The sequence below is a fragment of the Microtus oregoni genome, unplaced genomic scaffold (assembly GCF_018167655.1).
Source record: "Microtus oregoni isolate MIOR12 unplaced genomic scaffold, Mior012 000018F_ref0000195, whole genome shotgun sequence".
Taxonomy (NCBI): domain Eukaryota; kingdom Metazoa; phylum Chordata; class Mammalia; order Rodentia; family Cricetidae; genus Microtus; species Microtus oregoni.
Window position 1 is genome coordinate 8,572,872 of NW_024543077.1, and position 22,942 is coordinate 8,595,813.

The 22,942-nt window shown below is 36.6% G+C and overlaps 1 protein-coding gene and 1 long non-coding RNA gene across 4 annotated transcripts in view; one reads left to right on the top strand and one right to left on the bottom strand.

Annotated features, from left to right (window-relative positions):
• Nucleotides 1-19,384, bottom strand: part of LOC121458706 — a 38,951-nt gene extending 19,567 nt beyond the window's left edge. For both annotated transcript variants that reach the window (XR_005975873.1, XR_005975872.1), the window contains exon 1: nt 19,201-19,384. This is a non-coding gene — a long non-coding RNA (uncharacterized LOC121458706). The remainder of the gene's footprint in view (nt 1-19,200) is intronic.
• A 118-nt stretch (nt 19,385-19,502) lies between these two features.
• LOC121459014 (platelet glycoprotein 4) overlaps nt 19,503-22,942 on the top strand; it is a 78,541-nt gene continuing 75,101 nt past the window's right edge. For both annotated transcript variants that reach the window (XM_041668482.1, XM_041668479.1), the window contains exon 1: nt 19,503-19,618. The gene's annotated coding sequence lies outside the window, so the exon portion shown is untranslated. The remainder of the gene's footprint in view (nt 19,619-22,942) is intronic.

Genomic DNA, 22,942 nt, shown 5'->3' on the forward strand with positions numbered 1-22,942 from the left:
GATGAAAACATGGAATAACTTAATCAAATATCAAAGAGCCCATGAAGAACACACATCTCAAAATTTCATAATATATGAAAAGAGCATATCAGAAAAGTCACAGGAAACTGTATGTATACTTTCAAAGCAGCTTAAACTTACTGTCTGATTGGTTTTCTTCCCACAAATAATAGAATTGTGGGACAATCAGTTCCATCTCAGGTGTTCTTCTTGTATACCCCCATTTAAAAAAATGTACTACATGTCACCATATGAACTCCTTTCTGGCTTCAAGAATAGTGGTATTTGACTGTTCTCGTGTGTTTATACTCTCTACTTTATCAACCCAAAGTTTGACTATTCAAAATTTATACCTAGTCCATGTTTTATAATAAGCTAATTCAAACGTCAAACACTCCTCTCTACTACCATTCACATAAGAAAGGACATTTTGAGCCTCCACAAAAGGGATATGCTAAAATAATTTTGCAAATGCTATACATTTTTAAACAGTGAAAACTTTTATCAAAGAGCTGACTTGAATGTAGTGGCTTGAATCAAGGCCATACACGGGAATAGAGTTATTTCAAAGTACCCAAACCTAATCTTTTTATGAAAGAAAACCCAAAAGCTTTCCTTTGAATTCTCTTGTTGAGTAAATGACTTATTTTCAGGGAGAAAGGTGTTGAGCTGCCTATCCTCGTCGGTACAGAAAACATTTCCTGATTTTATTATCAGAAGTGCCGTTGCCACTATACACACATGTGCTTCCCTTTGTTGTCGTCCGTTTCTGATTCAATGAAAAAAATCACTTTCCTGAAATCCAGATACTTTCTCTTATGAGATAAACCTATCCTTTAATTTGACAATCAACACTTTTTAGCTTCAAACGTGATTTTCTACAAGCACTATTAAATATTTAACTACATAGTAGTTGTTAAATAAGAGCTATTTAACAACAACCATGACTAGGTTGTTCCCTGGGTTCTCAGACACTACGATTGGGAAATATTTTTAGGGGACCTCTTAACTCATTAGATGTTAAATCACTTGCTTGAGACTGACTGCACCAAGCTTGTAATCTAGGTCTGGGAAAGCCTGGGCTTTCAGAACAAGTAGCAATCATCAAGGTAGCTCTGCCTTTGTTCATCTGATTTATAATGTTCTTTCCTTGGTACCAGGAATTTAAGTAATTAGATCAATAACTGTGTCACAAGCCCTTGAAAGGATTAACTCCTTTATCAGAATGAAAATATGCAATTAAAATAAACTAAAATACTTGAGCTTATTTCATCCTACCTCGTTCCTGAATAACAGCTGTGCACATTTACAAATCTGAAATAGGAAGGAATATGTTTGTCCAAAACATGACAATGATTACATGGATTGCTCCTTTATAATATGTAATTGAATAGAATGAATGCTATTCTTCCTCACAGGTGTTTCTCCTGACAGTTGTTGTCAGGGGACAGAGTTACACCTATGTAGGAGGAGCCAGGTAGAAATTGATTTCTACCAGAGAGATCTTGATTGTTCCATATGTTTTTTTTTTTTTTTTGAGAGACTCCCAAATCCATTACTACTTAGAGGAATATGTGACAAAGTTTGGATTCTGAATGTCCTTTGGCGGCTACCATAAAGGACAAAGGAGAGGTACATAAGCCAAGAGAAGGGACACATGAGTGTTGGTAAAGAGGAATAGTATTATATAACCTGTCTAGATGTTCCCATTTGGATCTTCCTCATGGTAGAAACTTAAACTTCTGTAAACACTGTGCTATAAACTTTTAAGAAGCCAGGCAGAATTAGGACTACACAGAGAAACATGAAGAAGAAGAAGAAGAAGAAGAAGAAGAAGAAGAAGAAGAAGAAGGAGGAGGAGGAGGAGGAGGAGGAGGAGGAGGAGGAGGAGGAGAAGGAGAAGAAGAAGAAGAAGAAGAAGAAGAAGAAGAAGAAGAAGAAGAAGAAGAAGAAGAAGAAGAATCCAGCATTCCTGGGTGCAACAGAAGCCTGGCCAGAGCAACTAGAGTTTCAGGTCATGAAGTAGGAGGGGGAAGTCAGATTTCAAAAAACTTATGGGCCACGGTACTGGTTTTGATTTCATGCAATGTATTTTGGGAAGCAATTATAGAGCAAGGCTCTGTAGGTGAAGGCAGGGAAGCCAGGAGACCTGTTCAGGAAGAATCTAACTTATTTTCAAATTTACTAAACAGACATGACCACAGTGGATGCACAAAGGACAAGGAAGTAACTATAGAATGGGCTAAACATGCCATAGTTCAACAGAACAAAAGGAAACATTTCCCAGCGAAATAAACCAATGCAACGGAAGGAGCGCTTGTCTAACTATTTTCTTTTTAATTTTATTTCTAAGATTTCATTGTTCTTAATTATTTTTTTAGTTTGATAGCACTCTTTTTATTTCTATTATTTTTTAGATTATAATAAAATCTCACCATTTTCGCCTTCCTTTTCTTACCTCAAGATCCTCCCATAATCCTTCCTTGTTCTTTCAAACTCTTGAACTCTCTTTTCATATATTCCACTTTACAGATGTAAAGTTAAGTATAAAATAGTTAGTTAGCCTTTAAGTAAATTTATATGCCTTTGTATCTTCTCTTTTCACTAAAATTTTTTGACTTCTGAGAAAAATAACTGTGGCTTTAAAAGTCAATATGTTAATATATTTTCTTTTTATTAGTTTTAAAAACTAGTACACAAAATAATGATTTCACTGGGGATTTTTATACATATTTTAAATATGTTGTTATCAATGAGCTTTTTTCCATCTCTCCTTCTGCCCATTCCTCCTCATGGTGATCCTCCCCTAAATAACTATTTTATATATTGATGGAGAGCCTAATTTTTTGATATAACTAACGTATTATTTACTTCCTTGTCTTTAAACCTAAGTAAAATAACAACAAAATATAATAAATACAAAAACCATAAGCTTAACTGAATGGGAGGAGACCCCTTAGCATACAGCATATTCTGTCATATTTCTGGAAGGCAGTAAGACTTGAGTTGTTAAGGGAATATGAACTGGAAAGGAAGAGGATTCTCCTCTGAAATATACATAGAAATCATGGAATAGAAGGCTTGCTACCTGAATTTAATCTGTATTTAATCAATAGAAACTATTTGAATGGTTCAAAATCATTGTAGAATAAGTAAAAAATACGGTTTGTTCTTGACTTACAAATATACTTTCAGTGTCATGTGTAACATATAAAAGTTCAGAAGTACTGAATACAGCTAACAATCTACACATTACTAAAACACCATTTTTAGATATATAGGCACACCCCAGTTTTTAAAGTGATCCTCCCATCTTTATCTTAAAGGTGTTGTAATGTAGATCACATTCATGACCATTAAGCTGTTAAACGGTGAATTCAGGATTCGATCCAGCACTTTATAGCTCGAGAAGCATGCCACCTACCACATTATGCCAGCTTATGAATGTCACTATTTTGATATTTGTGCCTAGAAACAGATAAGAGAGATTGTGTGACAGGGATTGGGGTAGACAAATAGGAACTAAAGACTATAATTTTTTTTACAGATTTCATATTTTATTTTTTAATTAATTTAGTTATTGCAAACTAATTTTTAACATTTATGAATATCAGTTAATTTTAAACATATGCTTAAAATTTAACAGAACATTTTAAAACCAGAAATCAAAAATGATTAAATAATAGTAGTAAGGGCTTTTCCAGGTTGTACTAACATACAGCATGCTGGAGGGCTTGTTTACTCAGTATTACTATTAAAAGACCATGAAGGCTAAATACTATTTAAATTTGCCTTTTGAAGTGCAGAATCATTCTCCATATATTAACAGACTTACATTTCTAATTTTAAAAGTTTCTATGTCAATGCCCATATTATTCGCAAGTATGTCAAGGATGAAAATTTCAGACCAAAAACAATGAAACAAAAATAATGGAATCTATACAATTCAAACTGCTGTAAGATTTTTGTCTTTTGTCCTGTCTGGATTTAGATTCTGAGAACACAACTGAAGAGAATAATCTATTATGCAATATGCTTAACACTAGGAATAAAGGGCCTTACTGTGTAGAGGACTTAGAGTCCCAGGAAGAGAGAATAAGATTACATAATAGCAAAGACAATCATCTATATTTAAACAAGAATTATTTACTTATGACCCATGTCCTCCTCTGAGTATGTATTTTATTAAAATTAGTAAGGACTGGTAAGTACAATCAAAATGTAACTTTAGAACTTATACCTTATAAAAGATCAAATAAGCCTAACCTTCAACAAAGCAAACAAAAACCCAGGCATGATATTTAATATATATTTAAATAAACACAAACAATCACAAAAAAAATCTCAATGGCTAAAGTTTAATACTGAGCTGGCCAAGGAATTTCCCACGTTAATCTGAACAGGAAAATCCCAGTGTATGGGGTAGAAACATGAAGAAAACAAGAACAGAGATGTCCAACATAACAGAAGCTATGGGAAATCTGGCTCAGGCATTCAGGTTTTTTTTTTTTACTGTTTTCATAATTAATAGGAAAACATAGGACAGATGGAAAATGCTTATTATAAAATTTATTTGAAATATTTCATGTAACAAATATCTGGATAACAGTCCTTCAGCAATCAGACATTATAGTGATTTGGAATCTGTTTTCAGGTTTATGTACTGTTGTCTTCTGAAGGTAGACCTGTGTGTAAATTGGGTTGGAAGTGTATGCGTGCTGAGGGGGCAGTGTATGTTGGTCAGGTTTGTATGTTGAGGAGGTGATGTTACTCAGGTGTGGGGGAGCTGTGTATGTTACTCGGGTGTGTATGTGGGGCCAGTGTATGTTGCTCAGGTGTGTATTTGGGGGCAGTGCATGTTATTCAGGTATGTAGGTGGGGGCTGTCTGTGTATATTACTCAGGTGTGTGTATGGGGGCTGTGTATGTTACTCAGGTGTGCGTGTAGGTGAGGTGTATGTTGCTCAAGTGTGTATGTGGGGGCAATGTATGTTGTTCAGGTGTGTATGTGGGGACGGTAGATGTTGTGCAGGTGTGTATGTTTGGAAGAGGTGTAATTGCTCAGATGTGGGGGCGCAGTTATGTTGCACAGGTGTGTATGCATATGGGGGGCAGTGTATGTTGCTCAGGTTTGAATGTGGGGGTGGTGAATGTTGAGTAGGTGTGTGTGGGGGAGCACTGTATGTTGCTCAGGTGTTTGTGGGGGCAGTGCATGTTTTACAGGCTGTTCACCTGTGAGTACACTTGTAGGCAGGAAGGGTTTGAGTATGCAGCTCTGTAATACTTAGTCTTATTCCATTGGGACAGCGTGTCCTACTGAACTTGGAGACAGAGTGGCACCAGCAACACTGAAATCCTCATCTTGTCTCCACCCTCAGAACCACTAGAACTGCAGAAAGAGATCATGCTGGAGAGATGGCTCAGAGGTTAAGAGCATTGCCTGCTCTTCCAAAGGTCCTGAGTTCAATTCCCAGCAACCACATGGTGGCTCACAAACATCTGTAATAGGTCCTGGTGCCCTCTTCTGGTCTGCTAGCATACACACAAACAGAATATTGCATTCATAATAAATAAATAAATATTATAAAAAGAAAGAGATCATGGCTGGACTTTGATGTTTATGCTGGGTCAAACTCAGGTCCTCATATTTGCTCACAAGCTCCTCTCTGAGTGTACATGGAGCCATGTCCCCAGCCCTCTAAATGTATTTTAATTTACATATTCTTTTTAAAATTTTTATTGAGGTCTACATTTTTCTCTGCTCCCTTCCCTGCCTCTCCTTTCCCCTTCAACCCTCCCCCATGGTCCTCATGCTCCCAATTTACTCAGGAGATCTTGTCTCTTTCTACTTCCCATGTAGATTAGATCTATGTATGTATCTCTTAGGGTTCTCATTGTTGTCTAAGTTCTCTGGGGTTGTGATTTTTAGGCTGGTTTTCTCTGCTTTATGTTTGAAAACCACTTATGAGTGAGAACATATGATAATTGGCTTTCTGGCTCTGGGTTACTCATGCAAAATGAGATTTTTTAGCTCCATCTATTTGCCTGCAAATTTCAAGATGTCATTTTTTTTCAACTATGTAGTACTCCATTGTGCAAATGTACCACATTTTCCTTAATCATTATTCAGTCAAGGGGCATTTAGGTTGTTTCCAGGTTCTGGCTAGGACAAACAAAGCTGCTATGAACATAGTTGAGCACATGTCCTTGTGACATGGTTGAGCATTCTTTGGATATATACCCAAAAGTGATATTGCTGGGTCTTTTTAATTTTCTGAGAAGTCACCACACTTATATCCAAAGGGCCTATTCTAGCTTGCATTCCCACCAGCAATGCAGAAGTGTTCCCTTTTTCCCACAACCTCTCCAGCATAAGTTGTCATCAGTGTTTTTGATCTTGGCCATTCTTGCAGGCATAAGATGGAATCTCAGAATTGTTTTGATTTGCATTTCTCTGATGACTAAGAATGTTGAACATTTCCTTAAGTGTCTTTCGGCCATTTTAGATTCCTCTGTTGAGAGTTCTCTGTTTAGGTCTGTACTCCATTTTTTTTATTGGATTATTTGGTTTTTGATGACCAACTTCTTGAGTTCTTTGTATATTTTAGAGATCAGACCTCTGTCTGATGTGGGGTTGGTGAAGAACTTTTCCCATTCTGTAGGCTGTTGTTTTGTCTTGTTGACCATGTCCTTTGCTTTACAGAAGCTTTTCAGTTTCATGATTTCCCATTTATTAATTGTTTCTCTCAGTGTCTGTGCTGCTGGGGTTATCTTTAGAAAGTGGTCTCCTATGCCAATGCGTTCAAGTGTACTTCCCACTTTCTCTTCTATGAGGTTCAGTGTGGCTGACATTATCCTGGAGTCTTTGATAAATTTAGACTTGAGTTTTGTGCATAGTGATAGACATGGATCTATTTTCATTTTTCTGCATGTTGATATCCAATTATGCCCGCACCATTTGTTAAATATGCTTTCTTTTTTCCATTTGATATTTTTTGCTTTTTTTGTCAAAAATCATATAATAATGAAAACATAAACCATACAGAATAAAGAAAAAATATTAAGAGCTGCAAAGGAAAAAAGTTAAGTAACATATAAAGGAAAATCTATCAGAATCACACCTGACTCTCAATGGAAACCATAAAAGCCAGAAGTCCTGGATAGATGTGCTGCAGAAACTAAGAGACCATGAATGCAAACTATATACTATACCCAGCAAAGCTTTCATTCACCATTGATGGAGAAAACAAAATATTTCAGGGGAAAAAAACAGATTTAAACAATATGTATCCACAAATCCAGCCTTACAGAAAGTAGTAGAAGGATAACCTCAACCAAAGGAAGCTAACAACACCCACAAAACACAAACATCTGCTAACCCCCCCAGCATAAGCCAAAGAACAGAAACACACAAACACTACTACAAAAAAATAACCAGAGTTAACAACCACTGGTAATTAATATTGCTTAATATCAATGGACTCAACTCACCTATAAAAAGACACAGGTTAAGAGAATGGATACAAAAACAGGATTCAGCCTTCTGCTGTTACAAGAAACACACCTCAACCTCAAAGACAGACACTACCTCAGAGTAAAGTGTTGGGAAAAGTTTTTCTAATCAAATGGACTTAAGAAACAAGTGCTTGTGGATATCCTAATATCTAACAAAATTCATTTCAAACTAAAATCAATTCAGATTGAAGTCTCAATCCTGAATATCTATGCTCCCATACAAGAGCACCCACATATGTAAAAAGAAACATTATTAAAGCTTAAACCACACATCAAACCTCACCCACTGATAGGAGATTTCAACACTCCTCTCTTGCCAAAGAACAGGTCAACAGACAGAATCTCATCAGAGAAATAAGAGAACTAACAGATGTAATGAATCAAATGGATTTAACAGACATCTATAGAACATTCCACCCAAACCAAAAAGGATATACTTTTTTCCGAACACCTCATGGAACCTTCTCTTAAATTGATCACATACTCTGTAACAAAGCAAACATTCACAGATACAAAATAAAATTGGACTAACCCCCGTGTCTTATCAGATCACCATGTAGTAAAGTTAGAATTCAACAACACTACTCCCAGAAAGCCTACAAACTCATGGAAACTGAACAGTCAACTACTGTACCACCCCTGGTCAAGGAAGAAATAAATAAATTAAAATCTTCCTTGAATTCAATGAGAATAAAGGACAAACATATCCAAACCTATGGGACACTATGAAAGCAGTGCTAAGAGAAAAGCTCATACCACTAAGTGCCCACATAAATAAAATGGAGAAAGCTCACATTAGTGATCTAACAGCACACCTGAAAGCTCTAGAAAAGAATAAAGCAGACTCACCCAGGAGGAGTAGAAGACTGGAAATAATCAAACTGAGGGCTGAAATCAACAAAATAGAAACAGAAAAAACAATACAAAGAATCAGTGAAACAAAGAGCTGGTTCTTTGAGAAAATCAACAAGTTCGACAAACCCCTATTCAAACTAATCAAAAGGCAGAGAGAGAACATCCAAATTAACAAAATCAGAAATGAAAAGGAGGTCATAACAATGGACACCGAGGAAATCATTAGGTTCTACTACAAAAACCTGTACTTCACAAAATAAGAAAATGTTAAAGAAATGAACAATTGTTTAGATAGGTATCATCTATAAAAATTAAATCATGACCAGATGAGCAATTGAAATAGACATAGGCCTCGAGGAGATAGAAGCTGTCATAAAAACCTCCCAACAAAAAAAAGCCCAAAGCCAAATGGTTTTAGAACAGAATTCTACCAGAACATTCAAGAAGAGCTAATACCTATACTCCTCAAACTGTTCCTCGTTAGAGAAACAGAAAGGTCATTGCCAAACTTTTTTTATGAGACTGCAGTTACCCTGATACCAAAACCACACAAAGACTCAATCAAGAAAGAGAATTACAGACCAATCTCACTCATGAACATCAAAGCAAAAATTCTCGATAAAATACTGGCAAACCGAATCCAAGAACACATGAAAAAATCATCCATCATGATCAAGTAGACTTCATCCCAGAGATGCAGGGCTGGTTCATCGTATGGAAATCTATCAATGTAATCCATCATATAAGTAAACTGAAAGAAGAAAACATATGATCATTTCATTAGATGCTAAAAAGCATTTGACAAAATTCAAGACCCCTTCATGATAAAGGTCTTAGAGAGACTAGGGATACAAGGATCATACTTAAATATAATAAAAGCAATATACAGCAAGCCGAAAATTAACATCAAATTAAATGGAGAGAAACTCAAAGTGATTACACTAAAATCAGGAACAAGGCAAGGCTGTCCACTCTCTCCATATCAATATAGTGCTTGAGGGTCTAGCAATAGCAATAAGACAACATAAGGAGGTCAAGGGGGTTCAAATTGGAAAGGAAGAAGTCAAACTTTTGTTACTTGCAGATGATGATAGTGTACATAAGTCACCCTAAAAATTCTACCAGAGAACTCCTACAGCTGATAAATACCTTCAGTGATGTGGCAGGATACAAGATTAACTCCAAAAAATCAGCAACCCTGCTATAAACAAAGGATAAAGAAGCTGAGAGGGAAATCAGAGAAACATCACCTTTCACCATAGCCACAAAAAGCATAAAATATCTTGGGGTAACACTAACCAAGGAAGTGAGATACCTATTTGACCAGAACTTTAAGTCTTTGAAGAAAGAAATTGAAGAAGATACCAGAAAATGGAAAGATCTCCCATGTTCTTGGATAGCAAGGATCAACATAGTAAAAATGGCAATCCTACCTAAAGCAATCTATAGATTCAGTACAATCCCTGTCAAAATGCCAATACGATTCTTCACAGACCTTGAAAGAACAATGATTAACTTCATATGGAAAAACAAAAAACCCAGGATAGCCAAAACAATCCTGTACGATGAAAAACTGTTGGAGGCATTACCATCCCTGACATCAAGCACTATTAGAGAGCTACAGTAATGAAAACAGTTTGGTATTGACATAAAAAGAGAGACATTGACCAATGGAATCGAATTGAAGACCCAGATATTAATGCACACACCTATGAACATCTGATTTTGACAAAGGAGCTAGAATTATACAGTGGAAAAAATTAAGCATCTTCAACAAATGGTGCTGGCATAACTGGATGTCAACCTGTAGTAGAATGAAAATAGATCCATATCTATCACCATGCACAAAATTCAAGTCCAAATGGATTAAAGACCTCACTATAAATCCAACCACACTGAACCTGATAGAGGAGAAAGTGCGAAGTAGCCTTCAATGCATGGGCAGAGGAGACAACTTTCTAAATATAGCCCCAGTAGCAGAGACAATAAGAGCAACAATAAATAAATGGGCCCTCCTGAAACTGAGAAGCTTCTGTGAACCTAAGGACACAGTTAATAAGACAAAAAGGCAGCCTACTGAGTGGGAAAAATATCTTCATCAACCCCACATCAGACAAAGGACTGATCTCTAAAATAAACAAATAAAATTCATAGAAAACAGCTTTTCATAGTAGCCATTTTGCTAAGCATTTATTAATTTTCCCCAGACATTTCTAATTAAATTATATTTGCATTTCTTAGAGTATTGTAGCTTACACTTTATGTGTAACTGGTTTTATACAAACTACTGGGCAGCAACAGTCATCAGTCATATTTCCCATATTCAGGAGTTAACAATGGTGAAGTTCCAAATGAATCTGCCTCAGTGTCTGTTATTCAGTGAATTTGGAACAGAATTTTTAATGGAACAAAGCCTAGCCTTGGGATCTTCACCGTGGCTCTCAAACGCACACCACTAGTCAGGAGAGTTTTCAATGTGAATTGATTTTAGATGCTTGCCATTCCTATCTAGAAATGTTTTTCTGCATCGTAGAGTTGAAACACTGGAGTGAAAGGTTGTTGAGGGCCACAGGTGAAGAGGGAACACTTCCATCAGGTATCCTTGTATCGATTTGAGCTTGCAAAATAACAACAGCACAACAGCTGTCTGGTTTGAACTCTGCCTTCGGTTTACCAGCTTCCTAATACAGTACAAAGAGATGTGTGTAGCATTCAAGCCCAATAGTCAAAAGTGTGCTATTAACTCTGTTTCCTTTATTGGTACAATCAATAATAATTTGTTTCATAGCAAAATGAAACTAATAATGCATTTTGTGTTTCATGGACTCCAACACGTTTTTCCAATTCGCAGTAAGAACTATGAATACAAAACCCATATAAAATTTTAAGCCGGGCGATGGTGGCGCACGCCTTTAATCCCAGCACTCGGGAGGCAGAGGTAGACGGATCTCTGTGAGTTCGAGACCAGCCTGGTCTACAGAGCTAGTTCCAGGACAGGCTCCAAAGCCACAGAGAAACCCTGTCTCGAAAAACCAAAAAAAAAAAAAAAAAAAAAAAAATTTAAGTATGAAACAAAAGGAAAATAGCATTAATTAAAAATATTTTTATAGCTAATATAAGAAGCTCAATTTCAGTTTATTTTTCAGTATATATTTAGTAATAAATTATGATTAAAATTTTACTATATACTCGTCCAAAAATATTTTAGCATTTTACTCCTTTGTTGGGTTAAAAAAACAAATTTGGTTCTCTATTAAGACTAGTCCCATGTGCATGATTATTATGAATTAATTATATATTTCCATAATGTTAAAGACAAATACAATTTTGTCTACATTTATTTGGTGTATGTGTGTGTGTATTTGTGAATGAGTGTATATGTGAGGTGTGTGCAATGGATAAATGTGCTACCCCGATGTGTATGGCTGTCAAGTCTAGAGAAGAACTTTAGATGTCCAATGCTCTCCATCTCATTCCCTGGACACAGGTTATTTGTCTAAACCTAAATCTGGAACTTGCAGTTTATCAGCCAGGCTGGTTAGTCAGCAAGTTCCAGCCATTCTCTTGTCTCTGTCTACTTCGGCACTGGGATATGAAGATATAGGGTTTCACCAAGCTTTAATGTGCATAGTGATCTGAATTCAAGTTCTCATGCTTGGACAGCAAGAGCTCCTACAAACTGATCCATATTACTATGCCCTCAACCGTTTATAAACACTAGAGAGTTTGCATGAAACATTAAAAAGTGAACAACTAATCAAAAATGATTATATATGTTACTCGATACATAGAAACAACCAAAATCTGAAAATTAAATAAATGCTTTACATTCACTTGGAATAGGTCTGAATATGTGTATTTTATGAATAAGCAGATTTGAAGTACATGACGTAGGAAAGTGATTAAATAGTTTGGCAATTAAGAGTACCTGCTGGTCTTGCAGATGTCCTGAGTTATGTTCCCAACACTCACATCAGATAGCTCCCATCTGCCCCAAGCTACAGATACAGGAGAACAGAAGCCTTCTTCTAGACTTTAAGTGACATCCTCAACATCCTCGCACACATAGAAAACACTCACGTGAACACAGAAACATAAATAAAATTAAAGATGAATCTATAAATACATGCAGTAAGAGGCTCGAGTATTAATATTCATTTGATGAGAAATTATTAGCAAAACTGAAACCACTTAATTTTAATACTGATTCCACCACAAGATTGAGATAAAAAGCACTTAATCAAATAAATATTAGGTGCACAAAGGTTTTATGCTAGAGCTTACTGTTGTTAAAATATTCAAAGCAATAACATTTCTAACATGCTTAGCTGTATGTTACTAAGTTTATATGTCCTTCTCTATTCAGTTCAGTTTTAACTGTATGTGATACACGTAGCTGCAAGCTGTGTTGAAATGTTGGAGATGAAGATATATTTTTACATAGAATTCACATTAAATCCTGGAAGTTGGTTCGCCTCTCAACCTCACTGTGTACAATCTTCATTTGTCTAGAATTAATTGCTCCATTTCCTAGTGTCACACAAATGCACACACACTGATGTGGGAGTGTCATATATCAATCTGTTGATTTCATTGGTTAAGCAATAAAGAAACTGCTTGGCCCTCATAGGTTAAAACATAGGTGGGTGGAGTAAACAGAACAGAATGTTGGGAGAAAGAAGCTGAGTCGGGGAGTCGCCATGATTCTCCCACTCCAGGCAGACACAAGTTAAGATCATTCCTGGTAAACCAGCTCGTGGGCTACAGCAGATTAATAGAAATGGGCTAGTCCAGGTGCGAGAGCTAGCCTAGAAGAGGCTAGATAGAAATGGGCCAAGCAGTGTTTAAAAAATACAGTTTCCGTGTAATTATTTTGGGTAAAGCTAGCCGTGCGGGCGGCCGGGTGCCAGGGATGCAGCCCAGCTGCTCTTATTTCAACAACACACACACACACACACAAACACATTTCTTCAATTATTTGTTTGCTATTGTTGTTTTGGGACAAGACCTCAAGTATCCCCGACTGGCCTCTAACTCATATAAGGATGAGCTTGAGCTTCTGATCTTCCCTCTACTTCCAAAGCTCAAGGGTTCCAGCTGTGCACCATTGTGCTGTTTGGTGATAGGGATCAAGATGATGGTGATGCAAGATAGCTGTGGTATACAACAGTCCTTGGAGATAAGATGTTTGAGTTGAGATGCTGAATATGAGGTGAAGAAAAACTAAGAAGCAAACACATGAGGAAGTTACAGAGGTGAGAAGTGCCAGGAAGAGGACAGAGACAGAATGTGGTCTAGCATTCTCCAGGAAGCCAGAAAACCATGAGAGATGACGTGAGCATCTGAAGAGGGGTCATCCATTCTGAGCCTTTGAGGATCTACATTTGTACTGAACTCTTTCTGAGGGTCATGAACTGTGTGTGCCTCTGTTGACCACGAGTGTCAAGATGCATTTAAATCTGTTTTTGCGTGCTTAGAACTTTTTGTAAGTTATCTCGGATTCCATGTGGATATAGGTGTTGGACATTTGTGCGTCATTTATAGGCAGACTTTTCTGACCCATCAGCACAGAGACTTATTATTTATAAATGTTTGGTCAATAGCTTAAGCTTCTTTGTAGCTAAAGCTCGTATAACGTAAATTAACCACTTCTGTTAATCTATATGCTGCTCTGAGGATTATCTACATCCGGCATGTACTTCCCATTCTGCCTGTTCTGTATCTTATGGCATCTACTCCAACATTCCTCCTTCTCTTTCCCAGCATTCTCTTGGTCTGGTTCTGCCGCCTAACCTTATGCTGTCTAGCCATAGGCCAATCGGCTTTTTATTAACAACGAGAGTAATACATATTTACAGTGTATAAAGATTGTTCCACAGCAAGCAGCAGAAAATTTAAAAATCTAGATTATGGAGATATCTGAACAGTGGCTGATGCTGTAGGCATCACTGTAAAGAGAGGAGCAATCAGCCCAGGTAATAAGACATGGATCTTTTGGTAATATGCCCAGGACTGGGAGACCTAGATGGTTGTAGATTTGTTCTTAGTTTTGAGAGAACCTCAAATAAGTTATAGATTTCTATAGTATCTATGTTAGTTTGCACCCTCACAGGTAGTGGATGTGCTCCCCTTTCTCCTCTTCCATACCTAGTCTGTTACTATTTACACGCTTGAGAATAGGCTAATATGCAATGTCATCCAGAAGAGTGCTGAATAGTTCTAGGCTGAATCTGGAGTATTTAGTCCAAGTCTGCCCCCAGTGAATATTGGGTCAATAAAATCAGTCACTTAATTTTTGTTCTGTTTTGAAACAGTCATTTGGTTGTAGCTCCAGTGGAATTTAAGCTTACTGCATTCACTTGTGCTTGAATTGTATTTGTGTGTTCCCATGCCTGGATTCTTTTCTTAATTTTGAAAATGGTACATATTTCTATTTTCACAAGATATTAAATAATGTGCAATGTACCAGGCTATAAAATTTTTCAGCAACAATTTTCACAAATAGAATATAATTTTTAGATTAAGAAATAAACTTTGGATCAATTCAGAAACACAAAGAGAAGCTGGGAAAGAATGTTAAGAAGAGAAAATATAAGGAAAAGGATAGTGTAAGTCTAGAAATTAATAGACTAGACATCTGCATTTAGAATGCACCTAAGGAAAAAGAAGTCCCAGGAGTGGACTGAGAAAGAACAGCTAAGAAACCGCAATGAACTTTACAAGAAGAGCAATATAAAAAACCCACTGTTAACAGCTACACATCTCAATTCTAGAGCTTAATTGTGAATTTTAAGTCTGTCCTTCACTTCCCTGTGTTTCTCTGAAAGAAAACAGAATTGTGCTTTGTATTATTGCTCAGTAAGCAAATACATCAGAAGTGTTTGATTATTATTGTTGCTGATAACTTACCTGAATACCTCAAAATAATTTCATAAACAGAAAGATCTTACAGAATGAAAGCAATCATTGTTACAAACCCAGGCCCTGTGTCTGATTTAAAAGCCAGTGGGACATCTGCTTGGCTGATACCATAATTGGCTACCAGCCTGTTGTTTTGCTAGAAGAGGGACCTTATGTCCTGTGGATATTATTTGCTCTTAGTCCAGGGGGACCTAAGTTTCCATTAGATTACAAGTTCTATACACATCCAAATGTGTGTAAAGCTCTTGCAGCATCTTTAAAAATTTATTCTTGGTGTTTTTAACGTACTGGGTTTCTTGACTTCCCTGTGGTTCTTGGACTGAAAGAATTATCTTTTGGTTCTATCTTTAAAAGTGCCTTTTATCTTGGTATATTGTATTGTGAAGCCTTCCAATGAGAAAAAAACTAAATATTTCAACAATCCTCCTCAGTACTGATCAAGGTATATATACATATTCATGTATATAAGTTTATTATATATTTTATTGTATACTAATGTATTTATAATTATTAATTTGATGACTAAGTATTCTACAGCCAAGACCTGTGCTAAAAATATTTGTTTATAGGCTACAAATATGAGGATATTTCATATTATCTCTAGATTACTTGTAATACTCTAGTACAAACAAAATATAAACTCCTAAATTATTTATAGAGTTAATAAAAAGAAAATGTCTGTATACTTTTAATACAGATTAAAATTTTATTCAAACCATTTTCATGTGGTGTTGGCTTGGTTTGCAGTTGGAAAACTGAAGTCACCAAGGACTGATAACCTCATGTTTCTACATTACTGTTCACTTGTGTTCTTATCTGACTAAATTCAGTTTATTTGCTTGTTCATTTATCTCCTTTTCATCCATAAAATGGTATTTCAGCATTTGATCTGTGTTAGCCACCGTAGCTAGATGTATGTTCATGGTTACCCCAAGAGATTTCTACAATTACATATAAAACTTTTTAATTAACCTCATACTTTCTCTCACGTCATTGCACAAGCAAAACCCTACTGTGTCTTCAGAATTCATTTTTTAAAGAATAAAATCCATTCTTGAGTCTACTTCTTATCAAGTTACCCTCCACTCATGAGTAGCTGCTTTTCAGGCTTTTCCCCATCCATTTCTTCCTCTCTGTATCCAACATCATTGTTCTTATAGGCTTTCTCAATGAAACTCAGATTTCTTTATGTATTTATCAGAGTACTTCAAATACCCAAGTTATTTCAAACTTCTTCTTGTTCCTATGGTAGGAATAATCCCTACAGATCCTGTGTCATATCTTCTTACTCCTTCTTGTTCTCTCCCATTCTAATTTTCCTTCTGCCTTTAATGTTTGTATCTTTCATCCTCTTTCCTCTTCATGGTTCACTGTTTTTACTGGCCCTTATTCTTAAATACTTCCTTAATTGTTAGCTCATTAATACCTATTTGCTTTTATACCTCAGTTCATTTCACTCCTGTGTAAATAAATACAAGATATTTGTTTGTAGATGTGCATTCACTGAATAGTAAAACAGATGCACAAGTCTTAGCATCTAATTTATCACATAAAATAACAGATTCATATGTACAGAATCTTAATATAAAGAAAGGACCATCCATTTCAAAGAGGATAAATGTTTCTTCGGGCTTAACTGTGTTATGCAAATTTTGGTGAGGCGATTGTAGTCGGTGAAGATGATAAAGGAATAGAGGATTAAATAAAATATGAAAGTTATTGACATATTAAGCTTTGGGGAACTTAATAGAAATTTATCTTAATAGAATGGATTTCCTTCAGGCTCCATTCTTAATAGTGAGCAAATAGGAACCAATTTCTTCTAAATCCAATATTTTACAAACATGTTACTATAATCTTTAAATGTACATATAATGTCACTGTGAGCCGTACAGCACATGTATTTTTGTACAATAACTAAATCTGCCTAGCTAATATAGGTCCTTCCTTACATGCTGCCCGTGTGTAATAAAAGTGTTGAAATTCTCTTTTAACATTTTTCAAGGGGGAAATACTTTAAAGCCAATTTTATGGCATACATTGAGAATGAGGGAGGAGAATTTCTGCGAGTTTGAGACAAACCTGGTTCACATCGTGAGTTCCGGGCCAATGTGAGCTACAGTGTGAGAAACTGTTTCCAAATTATAACCCTCCACCACCAAGAAAAGAATTAAGTTTAAAGAGTGATTCGCAACAAAACCTTTGGCTTCATTTGATGTTTAGAAAAGAAAAACAGTGCATGTGGTAGATTTGAGAACGAGCTAGGCAGAGAAATGTAAAGCAGAACACCTGTCATCTATCAGGAAGACGTTCTCTATCAGGAAGGTGTTCCTTAAGAGTGGCAGCTTTGAGTGACACCATCGATTCCATGCTAACAAGGAAATAAAGCTACAGATAATCCCAGGAGGAATTTACTGATATACTTAGTTCTAAATTAGCCATCAAACGTTTTTCTGTGGCTAACACAGACAAGAATTATGGGCTAATGTAAGTTATAAGAGTTAAACAGAAGACTGAGATATTAGGCTAATCTGTTTATAATTAATGTAGACCTCTGTGTGATTTTTTGGGGGACTTACTGACTGCAAAAACCGGACAGGGCAGAAAACTCAGTCAACAATTTTATATGCAAAATCATGTTTTATTAGTAATGTAAGAGTCATTACCACTTGGTTACCCCTCCCATCTTTCACCTATCACAACTCAGGTTGCAATTGGGGTGCTGTTACCAGAACTGCCCTTCCGGGTCCCAGGTCAGAGTCTTACACAAGCTGTCAGGAGTTTGACACATACATGAAAGATGACAGCGAACCCCTACAATTGGGGACTGCAGCCTGTCTTTTTGTGTTTGTTTAGATATAATGCCTTATACATATATACCAGGTGAGTTCCTGGTATCTGAGCACTTCTCCCTGGGGAACATGGCTTTGTTTTCCCTACGTCCTAAACAAAAATAAGTAAGTAAATAAATTAATACAAATAGTCGATCCTTGTTATTGTTCATAGGATGGCTAGTCTGATACAAGTAAAGGGCAGGTGAAATTAATGTTTGGCCTATAACTATGATACAGTCCAAACTGTATAGGTTAGATACTTAGATGAACTCCTTTTTAGCACTGTCAATATTTATATATTTTTAGTTTATTTTCTGTAGAATAGGCTTATAACTATGAGGTTGATTGGAAAGGCTTATTTGGGGTAAGGAAACAAAATGGTACTATTTGTTACTGTAGAGTTTCTCATAAAACATGGAATTCTATGCCCTGTCTTTCCTTTAGTATCTTCCTCGACTTTTCTAGAATAGTTACTAAATGAAAAATACTTAGCATTTGAAAAGAAACAGAGCATTGTACAACCTGACTTTGTTGGTCTTTCCTGCCTCTCTGTTTAACTAGGGGGAAATTTTTAATGAATGGATTTTTTAATAAACTGGTGATGTGTGGGTAAAAACACGCCACTATATTATCAGAGTTTGACTTTAATCACAGGATTCATTCAGATCGAGGGCCATGCTTGATTCATGTACCTACCAACAGTATTCAGTAAAACTCACTTTAAACCGACTGCAGGAAACCACCAAGAGATTTTAAATAACAGTAATTCAAACCTAAACACCACAGTAATGTGTGATACAGTCTGACTCATTAATTAAGTTAAACAAGAATGACCAAACTATAAGTAGAAATAAGGGAAAACATACTAAGAAAGCTTACCACACAGACATTCACATTTTAGGGACTGATAGGTAATATGAAATAACTTTCACTCGTGACTGGAGCAAAACCCTGTCTGTTGATTAAACCATGGCAAACTGCTGTTTTACGCTCGATCAGGAAAAAACAAAACAAACAAACAAAAAACCAAGACTATCTCTGTCAGAGCAAATGAGAATCATGAGAAGCAAACCTACCAGTAATCCCGGGTCATTTTGAATGTCTGTGTTTTATAAGCTCAGCAACTATTTCTTGCGCGACATAGAAAGGTTTCAGCAGGAAGAGGATTAAGGGTTTTATTTACCAAAACTGAGGCACAAAATGAGGGTGATTTTTCACATTAGCTTTCGTCTCATTTGGCTCAGGTGTCAGCGTCCTATATTTATCTCCTCTCCGGCCTGTGTCTGTAGTGCTGGAATGCTCGCAATGTCAGTGGCTGTCAGATGTCAGGATAGCCAGGAGGACAAATGAATGGTTGAGACCCTGTGTCTCCTCCCAGAGTTCTCAGCTGCTGGGCTGTGGGTCTGGTATGTTTACTTTCTGTGCCTCCTTCAACCGTCTCCCTGAAGCAAATCTTAAAATGCTCAGATGGCAAGCAAGCTCTTCTAGAAGCTGGTGAGCAGAATTATTTTTATTTAGGAGTGTAACTGTGTCTTTGTAGTTGATGAGCTGTTATCTATGCAACAATAACATGAACTCTCTGAGAAAGTGTATGCTATCTGAAACAATAATTTAATATGTAATGCTTCTGTTAAGAAGCTTATTTGCCTGCAACTAAGAAGATAAAGACAATTTAATTTTGAACCCTTCAATTTTAGATTAACAAATCTCCCAATGTATTCTATAAGACTTCCCCTTTAGAATTTCATATCTCATTTTTTGGTTATATGAGGAAGCAAAGTTCTTACCAAATTTCAGTTGAAATATTTATTTCTGTATATTTTCAAAATTTGTTTCCCACGCCTAAATCTTATTTCATACCACAGTGAAATATGTTTATGTTTTAGGCTTTCTAGAATATGATCTTTTGATCCTATAACTCTAAAACAATGAATTAGAGTCTTTTGCTTAAAGGTCACAGAAATGGTTTTTAAAACAGAGTGGAAACTGCAGGAGCTTTGTGGAGATGCTCTGAAATGTTTTCTGGCTTCCAATCACCACAGACTTAATGCACAAAAGTCATGGAAAGCTTCACACTCTTAGCTCGGGAAACTAGAAGACTAGGAAAGAAGGGTTTCCACACATGAAGTACGGATCACTGGTGATCGCGTAACATTGTCCAGCGTTCCCCAGATAAGCTCTTCGTGGGTCAGTGGAAGATTTGATTGCGCAGCAGACACTTTTCTAATGGTGTGCTTTATATAAAGAAATGCAAATAATTCTAGAGTAGCAATTTTTCATAACGTAAAACTAGCTGGGTGCTTAATTGGTTAAATATCGGCCACTACTGACATGGTAATTGATTCTGACTTTCCGGTCTATTTTGAAAAAAACAATTGGACTGAATTAGATGCGCGTCTTTACTGGGAAACGTCACTGTCGCTGACTTTTGTCCTGAAGAACGGCTGTATGGGATGAGGCTTACTTCTGTGTAAGGAAGTCCGGCTGATTCTTACAAAGGTGTAGATGTCTTTATCTCTCTCTCTGGGAGATAACTCCCAAATATGAAGGACTCTGGATCAAATGAAGACAAACAGGCCACCTGCTTTCTTCTCAGGTATACCTAAAGAATAAGAGTGGATTTGTGGATCAGCGAGACTTCTTTGAGCCTGAGAGGAGGAAGGAGAAATAGCTCCAAATGATGTACTTCATAAGCACTAATTATGTGAAATTGGATCCATACATAAAGGGCAAGGACCACTTTGCAATGGAAAGGTGTGAGAGTTTAGGAAAGAGATCAAGTGCTTGAGGAGAGGAAAACAATTTCACCTTGGAAAAAGCAAAATGACAAATTCTAGGACTCAGAAGACGGCTGTTAGAGGGGAAAGGTGTCTCAAGGGCTGTAAAATTAGTTCCAAAGGTAAATGTAGGGTCACCCCAGGAGTGACAGAAAAACAAATACTATCAGAGGATCGATGTAACTGTGCTTCCTTGCACTTCTTGAACCAATTCTTCTTCAAGAGGACTACTTAGAAATTTAATCAGACATTCTTAGTATTGGAAAATTTACCTTCATGGTGACTTCTGTCAGCTTAGAAAAGTTATAATCTTTACAATTAACAATTCTTGAAAATTGTGGGCCTTCACGGATCTGCACCAGATCCTTTGTGTCTATATTGCGGCTTCTACACCTTCGAGTTTAGTGTTTTTACGAGGTTCACAAGTATGTGAATGAGTGAAACTGTTTCCCATGCCTTCTCTTTTCACCTTTCTGTTTGTTGTTTTTTTTTTCCAAATTCTGATGTGTTATTTTTTGTTTTATCTTTATACTGTAATGAAATAATTATATTTTAATTATCATTCTTTAGTATCTTGTTTGTTTTCTAATGAGCATGAGAAAGGGATTAGATCTTGATGGGAGGGGAAGTAGGGAAGAATAGGGAGAAGTAGAAGGAGTGGAAACTAAAATCAGGATTCATTACGGGAGGAAAAAAGTCTATTTCCAAAAAAAAGGAAAAATGTTAAGAAAAAAGAATTCCTGTAACTTGAAATAGGAAAAGATGTTTGTGGGTTCCTGTGTTTTCATGTTGAAGACTGTTGGGAGAGAAGCTGTAGTATGCATTAGTTTTTACACCTGGGTCCTAAAGCGTGTTTAGTCCTTGAAACCGTTCCTGCAAGCAGTCTGTGAAAACAGGAAATAGTCACGAACTCTAAGTGCACAGGGAACACAGAAGGAATTATAAGTTCAGGAAACAGTTCTATTATTGCAGTTCTTTTGTGCAGAACAGAGCGTGAGACAGTGAAAGCATGTGTGAAGGACCAGCAGTCTGCTAGAGATTGTTGACACCTTTGGTTGCTTGTTTGAAGACAGAATCTCAAATATGCAAGCATAGCTTTAAACTCACTGGGTAGGTAGGGGAGGGTGACTTGAATTTATTATCCTCTTCTCTATCTCCCAACTGCTGGAATTACAGGTACGGGCTTGTAAGCCCCTTTACATGGTCCTGATGATCAAACCCAGGACTTCTTGCATGAATGCCACATAATCAGTCTACCAAGTGGTCCTCAGCCCCAGTAATCTTTTAAGGAGAAGAACAGGGTAAATTCTATTTTATGTCTTTTACAAAATGGACAATGTGCAAAAAAATATAGCAGTTTTACTTAGCTGCTTTGTAATTCTCTACTAAATAGTTGAAGATGTTTTGTGATGTACCCAGAGACCTTTGACACAGAAGCACTGGTATACAAAAGAAGAAATGGCAGGAAATTGCCAGGATGATGGAAGGGACATATGAGACCACTTGGCTGCATTCACCAAAGACCAGGGCATGATCTACCAGGAAGATACTGCTTTGCCATTCAGTGCTTTTAAGGTTTAAACGTGAACTAAGGACAACTATTATCACTGTTTCTGTCCTTGATATGTCTTTTCTTCAAATGTGTCAATTATAAATTTTATGGTCCTGTCAGATTTTTGTAGCAAGTTCAAAAAGGTATCGGGACACAGTGGACAAGTTGTTCTTTGCACTTCATCAGGAGACTCGGGCAGGAGGATCACTCTTACAGGGCACATCCTGGACTAAACAGTGAAACTGTCTGAAAGAAAGAAATAAAGCTACCATCACCACAAAATCGACTCGTAATTATCTTGTCATGTTTAAGATGTTATTTAAATAAGGTCATTCAATTTGATTGCAATTCACTTAGAGATCAGTTTGTCCTTTGGGGAAAGTTAGTTCCATGCTGTAGGGAATGTAGTCAATGCCAACTCAAGGTGCACTTGCTTCATCTCATCCAGGAAAGTTGAGAAATGATGTAATAAAAGCAGCTTATTTGGTT